The sequence below is a fragment of the Leopardus geoffroyi genome, chromosome B2 (assembly GCF_018350155.1).
Source record: "Leopardus geoffroyi isolate Oge1 chromosome B2, O.geoffroyi_Oge1_pat1.0, whole genome shotgun sequence".
Taxonomy (NCBI): domain Eukaryota; kingdom Metazoa; phylum Chordata; class Mammalia; order Carnivora; family Felidae; genus Leopardus; species Leopardus geoffroyi.
In genome coordinates, this window is record NC_059332.1 from 152,148,147 (window position 1) to 152,156,531 (window position 8,385).

General features: G+C 60.5%; 1 long non-coding RNA gene across 1 annotated transcript; it reads right to left on the minus strand.

Moving 5' to 3' along the window:
- Positions 1–430: 430 nt before the first annotated feature.
- LOC123609328 lies at positions 431–7,496 on the minus strand. The gene is made up of 2 exons (XR_006717752.1): positions 6,344–7,496; positions 431–974 (listed from the first exon to the last, which is right to left on the minus strand). It is a non-coding gene; the product is annotated as an uncharacterized LOC123609328 (long non-coding RNA).
- Between the last annotated feature and the right edge of the window lie 889 nt (positions 7,497–8,385).

An 8,385-nucleotide genomic window follows, 5' to 3' on the forward strand; every position in this document is an offset into this window, starting at 1 on the left:
CGCCCGTGGGTGTCTGCCTGACATCACGTTGGCCCCTCCACCAGCACAGCTGCTCTGGGTACGAGTCTTTCCACGCGGCACGGGGAGCGCACCCTCGGCGTTCTTGCTCTTCTTGTCCCCGGGCCCTACCGCGCGTGTTGGGGCCTCTCTCCCCTCTGCGAACCGTCTGCCCCATGACTCTGCTCGCCTGCCTCTAGATGCTCTCACCTCTCCACGTCCTCAGCACCTCGCACCCCCACCTCCTCCCTCCACCTTCTTCTGGCCCGGCCTCCTTCCCAGGCCCTGCCACTAATACAGATGACCCCAGACCCCTACCAGGCTGAAGTCTCTCCTGTAAATTCATAATCAATTTAGGGGCCAAGATTTTTCTTTAACTGCCTGCACAGATGTTCCCAAGTACCTGAATATAAGAACTCGTGCAGTCAAAATACCTGTGTTTTTTTTTTAATGTTAACATCTTCTTCTCAGTATCAGGATGCGGCCAAGATGTGGTCAGAGGGTGCCATCGGGGGGCTGGTGTGGAGGGAGGCAAGGCTGGCTTACCCATCTGTCCCACGAGACAGAACGTTCCCACAGGCCCCCCCAACGGCTGCTCCCCTCGTGGGCACGGTCTGTCCACAGTTCCGAAAGGTCCGTAGGGAAAACAAAATGAGTTCACGTGTCCCTGCCTGAGGGTCCCACGTGGTCCGCGCAGTTAGCAGAAGGTGCGGGACAGAGAAGCACAGGCAAGCGCCCAGGTGAGTGCTCTCAGGGCCGAGTGTGAAGGGCCGTCTCCCCACCAACACTGGAGCGACCCCAAATCGAGTGCAGGCGATCGTTGCATACGCTTCAAAACTTGCCTTTCGCTTAAAATCAGGCAAAGGGGCCAACACCACTGTGAAGAAGCAGGGGGTCCAGCTGGGGTGTCACACAGGACGCCATTCTTCTCCCAGGAGCACGAGGTGACCGTGGTCCCACATTTTCCCTTCCAGCGCCTGCAGAAGCACACCCACCCTGAGCCAGTGGCTTCGAGCAAGGAGTGCTCCGTGTCTGTCGTGGCCACGGGGCTGAAGCAAGGGGGGGGGGGGGGGCGGGTACACAGCTGTTGCATGAGGAGGAGACTGCAATAATACACCACAGAACTCCAGAATGTTCCGTGACATCACCCACACGGTCCCCGAGGCCAGCCCACGACCTGGCTGTGGTGGGCCCTCTGGGTGGAACAGGGACAACATGCTGTCCCTTGCTGGGAGGAGACGCTTGGTGACTTAGCGCCCACCTCCAGAAGCCCCCCCCCCCCCGGAGACGCGGTGACAGGGCACCGCGACATACCGGCAGGTGCCCTGTGTGTGTGCGCGACGGTCCCTGGGTTCTACTACCACTGCTTGGACACTTTGTGGCGGGGAGCGCACACGGGGGAAGAGGCAAGGCAGAAAGACGCCAACTCCCGGGCGGCACCAACGTGCACCCCGAGGCTCCATCCGGGGCGCCTGTGGGGCCCCCGCCTCCTCCCACGCCTCACCCTTTCATCGCCAGACTTTCAACAAAATGTACCTCTGACAGGGCCCAAATTGTTGACATTAGATGAACCCTGGAAGTTTATTTCTTTAAAGAAGAAAATGTTTGTATATTTTTCTAAAATAAATTATGAGTGATGAATTCCCCTAAGGCAATGCCACTTCCTGGCTAATTCAGGAGCGGGCCGTGAGTGGCGGGAAATCACGGCTGTATAATCCAGCCTTGCCCTGGGGAGCGAGTTGCCTAATGGCCTCCCGAAGGATTAAAATGCGCGGGATTCTTGGGGAGCCAGGAGAAAAACAACGCTGGTCAGGCTGGTGACTGCGGTTCCCAGAGCGTGGAGGCTGTGGGTGCAGAGAAGGGACACACCGTGTGCACTCACAGCTCTGGGCGCTTCCCGGCTGCAGCCGAGCGTTCGGCGATCCTGGGGGGATGGGCACAGGAGGCATCTAGAAGAATTCCTGGGGGCTGTGTTTATTTTCGTTTCTGTGGCTTCTTGTCGCCGGGGCAGAGACGAGGATGTGGGTGGGCACTTTCCCCCGAACCAGCCTCGGGTCAGCCACGGGCGTCCTGCCCTTGGCCTGGGCTCGGCTCAGGCTCAGCTGAGCCAGAACAAAAGTCAGCTCTTCTCCCCGCTCTGCATGGCAGCCTGGGTCTCCTCGTGGTCTAGCTGAGAAGCGGGGGCTTCGTTCTCTCGGCCGAACGACTTTGATGAGAACCTTTTAAAAAGCTAGGGTGCCCCACAAGTTGCTGTGTGCACATCCGGACGCCCTTGGTCTACCCTGTAAGGGCAGGCGTCCGGGGCAGCGGGAGTTGACACACATTCACAGCAGGGACACCGGCATGGCTGTCGGGCAGCGGCGGCCCTAGTGTCCCCACGTGCAGCCTGGCTCAGCGACGGGAGGAGTGCTGACCAAGGTCATCCCCGTCATGCCCAACACGAGGGCTCAGCCTCCGCTGTCCCTCAGCCGTGGGCCTCCCGCCCCACAGCCTCCTCCCGTCCACAGCCTCCTAGGACCTGTATCCCGTGGGCACAAGTGGTGGACATTTGGGTCAGCGTGAGTCCACAGCCCCTGCAGGGACACAGACCCCAGCAGAGGCCCGACGGGCAGCCTTGACCAGCGTCTCCACCGCCAGTGGTGCGGGCCCACCTGCTCGTCCGCCACGAGCCCCCGGCCAGCTCGGGACTGACGGGTGTGGGTAGTGAGGGGCCAACTATCGCCTCTCCCCGGGCCTTGAAAATGTTTTCATCTCCACATTTTTAATCGAGACGTAATTTGCATAGAGTGAACTGTGCAAAGCACAAAGGGACGTGACGACTTAGGCCGGCCGAAGCGAGGGAACTGGAGAGAGTGGGAAGGCCAGGGGAGGAGCTCAGGACCAGAGACTTCCTTTGGAAAGTACTTGATAGGGATCGAATGCCTGTCGTCACCAGGTTTTGGGGCCCAGGGTGCTCACTCCCCACCTGTCGTCTGTTGGCTGGGATGGACTCAGGTTCAGTCTGGCCGATGTTGGGGCCAAACCTCAGGCAACTTGGCAAGAGAACTTGGAAAAGCATCATAGTGTGGGGAAGGGGCGTCCCTAACAGGAAGAGCCATGCTGCCGCTGGGGACACTACCCCCACCAGTTTGCCGGTCACGTGGGGAAACAGAGCGAGCCCCCCGTTCCCCAGACAGGCGGTCTGGTCGCCAGGCCAGAATGCTGTCAGTATTTCCCACCCCCTCCTCTTTACCAGCTAGGTTTCCCCTCCAAGACCACACCGACCGTCTGGGGATGGGAGGAGCCCCTGCATCGAACTGGCACCCACAGTGATCTGACGGCTCTTGGAGCCACTGTCCGTGACCCCTACAGGAGCATCAGATAGTCCTCCTTCCCGGGACACTGTCCTCCTTCCAGGTGCACAGTACTCCTTCCCCAGGACAAAGTCCTCCTTCCCTGGACACAGTCCTCCTTCCCCAGGACATAGTCCTCCTTCCCTGGACACAGTCCTCCTTCCCTGGACACAGTCCTCCTTCCCAGGACACAGTCCTCCTTCCCTGGACACAGTCCTCCTTCCCCTGGACACAGTCCTCCTTCCCCAGGACATAGTCCTCCTTCCCTGGACACAGTCCTCCTTCCCTGGACACAGTCCTCCTTCCCCAGGACACAGTCCTCCTTCCCTAGGACATAGTCCTCCTTCCCTGGACACAGTCCTCCTTCCCTGGACACAGTCCTCTTTCCCCAGGACACAGTCTTCCTTCCCCAGGACATAGTCCTCCTTCCCTGGACACAGTCCTCCTTCCCCAGGACACAGTCTTCCTTCCCCAGGACATAGTCCTCCTTCCCTGGACACAGTCCTCCTTCCCCAGGACACAGTCCTCCTTCCCTGGACACAGTCCTCCTTCCCCAGGACATAGTCCTCCTTCCCTGGACACAGTCCTCCTTCCCCAGGACACAGTCCTCCTTCCCTGGACACAGTCCTCCTTCCCTGGACACAGTCCTCCTTCCCCTGGACACAGTCCTCCTTCCCCAGGACATAGTCCTCCTTCCCTGGACACAGTCCTCCTTCCCAGGACACAGTCCTCCTTCCCCAGGACACAGTCCTCCTTCCCTGGACACAGTCCTCCTTCCCCTGGACACAGTCCTCCTTCCCCAGGACATAGTCCTCCTTCCCTGGACACAGTCCTCCTTCCCCTGGACACAGTCCTCCTTCCCTGGACACAGTCCTCCTTCCCCTAGACACAGTCCTCCTTCCCCAGGACATAGTCCTCCTTCCCTGGACACAGTCCTCCTTCCCTGGACACAGTCCTCCTTCCCCAGGACATAGTCCTCCTTCCCTGGACACAGTCCTCCTTCCCTGGACACAGTCCTCCTTCCCCAGGACACAGTCCTCCTTCCCTGGACACAGTCCTCCTTCCCCAGGACACAGTCCTCCTTCCCCAGGACATAGTCCTCCTTCCCTGGACACAGTCCTCCTTCCCCTGGACACAGTCCTCCTTCCCCAGGACATAGTCCCCCTTCCCTGGACACAGTCCTCCTTCCCTGGACACAGTCCTCCTTCCCCTGGACACAGTCCTCCTTCCCTGGACACAGTCCTCCTTCCCCTAGACACAGTCCTCCTTCCCCAGGACATAGTCCTCCTTCCCTGGACACAGTCCTCCTTCCCTGGACACAGTCCTCCTTCCCCAGGACATAGTCCTCCTTCCCTGGACACAGTCCTCCTTCCCTGGACACAGTCCTCCTTCCCCAGGACATAGTCCTCCTTCCCTGGACACAGTCCTCCTTCCCCAGGACACAGTCCTCCTTCCCCAGGACATAGTCCTCCTTCCCTGGACACAGTCCTCCTTCCCTGGACACAGTCCTCCTTCCCCAGGACACAGTCCTCCTTCCCCAGGACATAGTCCTCCTTCCCTGGACACAGTCCTCCTTCCCAGGACAAAGTCCTCCTTCCCAGGACACAGTCCTCTTTCCCCAGGACACAGTCCTCCTTCCCCAGGACACAGTCCTCCTTCCCCAGGACATAGTCCTCCTTCCCTGGACACAATCCTCCTTCCCTGGACACAGTCCTCCTTCCCCAGGACACAGTCCTCCTTCCCCAGGACATAGTCCTCCTTCCCTGGACACAGTCCTCCTTCCCTGGACACAGTCCTCCTTCCCCAGGACACAGTCCTCCTTCCCTGGACACAGTCCTCCTTCCAGGGGCACAGTCTTCCTTCCTGGGTCGGTCCTATATCCTCCCTCCCGAGGACAGTCAGCCCACCTGACAGTGTTCAGACAACCTCAGCCTGGCAGGTGTTCACAGGCTCCTGGTTTAACGGATCAGAAGTTGGGGACGAGGCTGGCCAGGGTGCAAGTAATTCCCCTGCTGTCACCCATCAGTCAAAACAGCTTAGTGGAGGGGCCAGGTGCGCAGGCCAAGCCACACGAAGAGAGAAGTCACTTCTGCAGGGTCAAACTTGGTGTGGTTTAGCCTCCAAACTGTCCCCTGGCCCCCATGTTGTGCCTGGGTATGGGGAGCGAGGCCGTCCCCGTCCCTCCCAGCCCTACTCAGGCTCCCTCCTGCTTCAGAGGACTGGGCCCCGCTAGCCTGGCAGGAGCCAGGCACTGCGACTTGATCTGTTGTGTCTTCTCTGTGAGCGGCTTCACCATTAAGAAAGCAAGGGGCCTCGGTCCAGTGGCACGGATCCGACACACTCCATGTCCTAATTATCCAGGATGAGTCAGCAGATCTGCTCGGCAGGCTCCCAGAGGCCTGGCCGCCAGCCCACAGCCACAGAACTTCAGAAGGAAGGACCTCTGTACCTGAGGAGCCCCACGTGACCTTGTCCCAACGACGCCCCTCTGTCCTCCGTATTTGTACCCGTGGGGGCTGCAGGGGTGAGGGAAGCTAGCCATGAGGTTTTCATGTGAGGCTCAGGTTCTGGAAAGAAATACCATTCCCAGAAAGTCAGGCCTCTGAGACTATTTTCACCAGACAGCGGGCGAATCGCCCAGGACCGCCCCCCAGCAGGAGCACCACACAAAGACCACTCCGGGCTATCTCTGCAGAAAGGGGCCCCGGGTGACCCCCACGAGCACCCCTGTCTTTGCTGCCATTCCCTTTCCCAGCCGGCATCCAACCCAGAGAGGAGACAGCTGGTAGCCACTGTGCAGGTGTGAGGCCCGGAATGCCAGGCTAGCCGCTGGGGGCCACAGCCTCCTCGTCCTCACCAGAGGCGCCCGCGCACGTCCTCAGCGCTGTGACGCAGCTCAAGGGCTGGCCCACGTCCACAGGCACGCTGAGTGCCCTTGCCACCTGCCCAGAACCTCCTGCATCCCCCACCCCCGTCAGAGGGGGTCCCAGTGGGAGGCTCCCACCTCTACTCACTTGGGATCCCACTGATTTTCCTTTTTGATTCCGCACCCCTGTGTCCCTGCGGGGGTGCTGGCTGCGAGGGACACACCGTGGCCGGTCTGGACTTTGTCCTGTCTGCTCGTGCTCCGAGGGCCCTGCCGAGCCACCGCTCTCCGTGACCCTGTCCCCAGGTCCGCCCTCCCCCTGCCTGTGTCTCACAGCCGCTGGCCCGTGCTCCACGGTGTATACGTTAGAAATCACGCACACGTGTCTGCACCCCTCCAGGTCTGAGACACCCACACTTCCTGGGCAGGGCCTTGCTAGTGAGCCAGGCCGTGAAGGAGGCTGGTGATCTTTTGCCGACTCCTTAAGGGCTGGTGCCTGACCCCACGGCGTGCTGGATGCTCGCACACCCTGAGCACGCTGACGGGGGCTACTGGATGGGGCTGCTGGATGGGGGGCTGCTCACGACAGTCTCATCCCTCCTTCTTCCACCCCTGCTTGCAGATCCTTCTGGGGTCACATCAAGTTTCATGCCAAGCCAGGGCCTCACAAAGGGAAGCAAGACATTCTTGGCCTCCACCATCCTGAGAGAGGGGAGAAAATGGACCTATTCTGACGACTTTTGGGATGTCCCGAGAGCCCCTGTCTCCCCCCAGGCCGGGCCAAGCCCCTGGGCAGGAACTTCCCCTCCCGGCACTGAGCAGGGGGCCTGGCACACACCAGAATTCGAGCCCCGGAAACGGCAGAGGTCCTGGTCCCTTAAACTGCACGTGTGGCTTCGGGAAGCCATTGAGCCTCTTAGGGTCAAGTCCACTCTTGCAAATTAAAGTTGTTTTGGTCACAGAGATCTTTATCGTTCAAAATCATACTCTGAAACCCAGTACATGAAACCGACGACAGTGAGTAAACTCTCTCTCTCGTAAGAGGGACTGAGCATTTTCAGAGGACTTGCCAGGGAGAGATACTGCTTCGGAACCCCTGGCCCCACAGAACCCCCTGGAAGGATCGGGGCCGGGGTTCTCTCTGAGACCCCAAACTCCGTGTGTCCCTCTGGTCCCTTCCAGGCCATGGGAAAGTACTGTTTCTCTACGGCACTTTCAGGAAGAACCCTTCTTGGTCTCGTGGGGGAGCGAAGTTCTTTTAAAGCAATGCACAAGCCTTGCTGACCTCATGTTCCTTTCTGAAAGCAGCTCTGACTGCTGGTGGATGGCAGAAGGAAACAGAGGTCCCCTCACACTGTCCTCCAGGAGAAGGAGGGAGACCCCACCCCCACTGGCCTCCAGGAGAAGGAGGGAGACCCCCACCCCACTGGCCTCCAGGAGAAGGAGGGAGACCCCCACCCCACTGGCCTCCAGGAGAAGGAGGGAGACCCCCACCCCACTGGCCTCCAGGAGAAGGAGGGAGACCCCCACCCCCACTGTCCTCCAGGAGAAGGAGGGAGACCCCCACCCCACTGGCCTCCAGGAGAAGGAGGGAGACCCCCACCCCACTGGCCTCCAGGAGAAGGAGGGAGACCCCCACCCCCACTGGCCTCCAGGAGAAGGAGGGAGACCCCCACCCCCACTGTCCTCCAGGAGAAGGAGGGAGACCCCCACCCCACTGGCCTCCAGGAGAAGGAGGGAGACCCCCACTGGCCTCCAGGAGAAGGAGGGAGACCCCCACCCCCACTGGCCTCCAGGAGAAGGAGGGAGACCCCCACCCCACTGGCCTCCAGGAGAAGGAGGGAGACCCCACCCCCACTGTTCTCCAGAAAGAGGAGAAACGTTCCCCCACCTCCACTGGCCTCCAGGAGAAGGAGGGAGACCCCCACCCCCACTGGCCTCCAGGAGAAGGAGGGAGACCCCCACCCCCACTGGCCTCCAGGAGAAGGAGGGAGACCCCACCCCCACTGTTCTCCAGAAAGAGGAGAAACGTTCCCCCACCTCCACTGTCCTCCAGGAGAAGGAGGGAGACCCCCACCCCACTGGCCTCCAGGAGAAGGAGGGAGACCCCCACCCCCACTGGCCTCCAGGAGAAGGAGGGAGACCCCACCCCCACTGTTCTCCAGAAAGAGGAGAAACGTTCCCCCACCT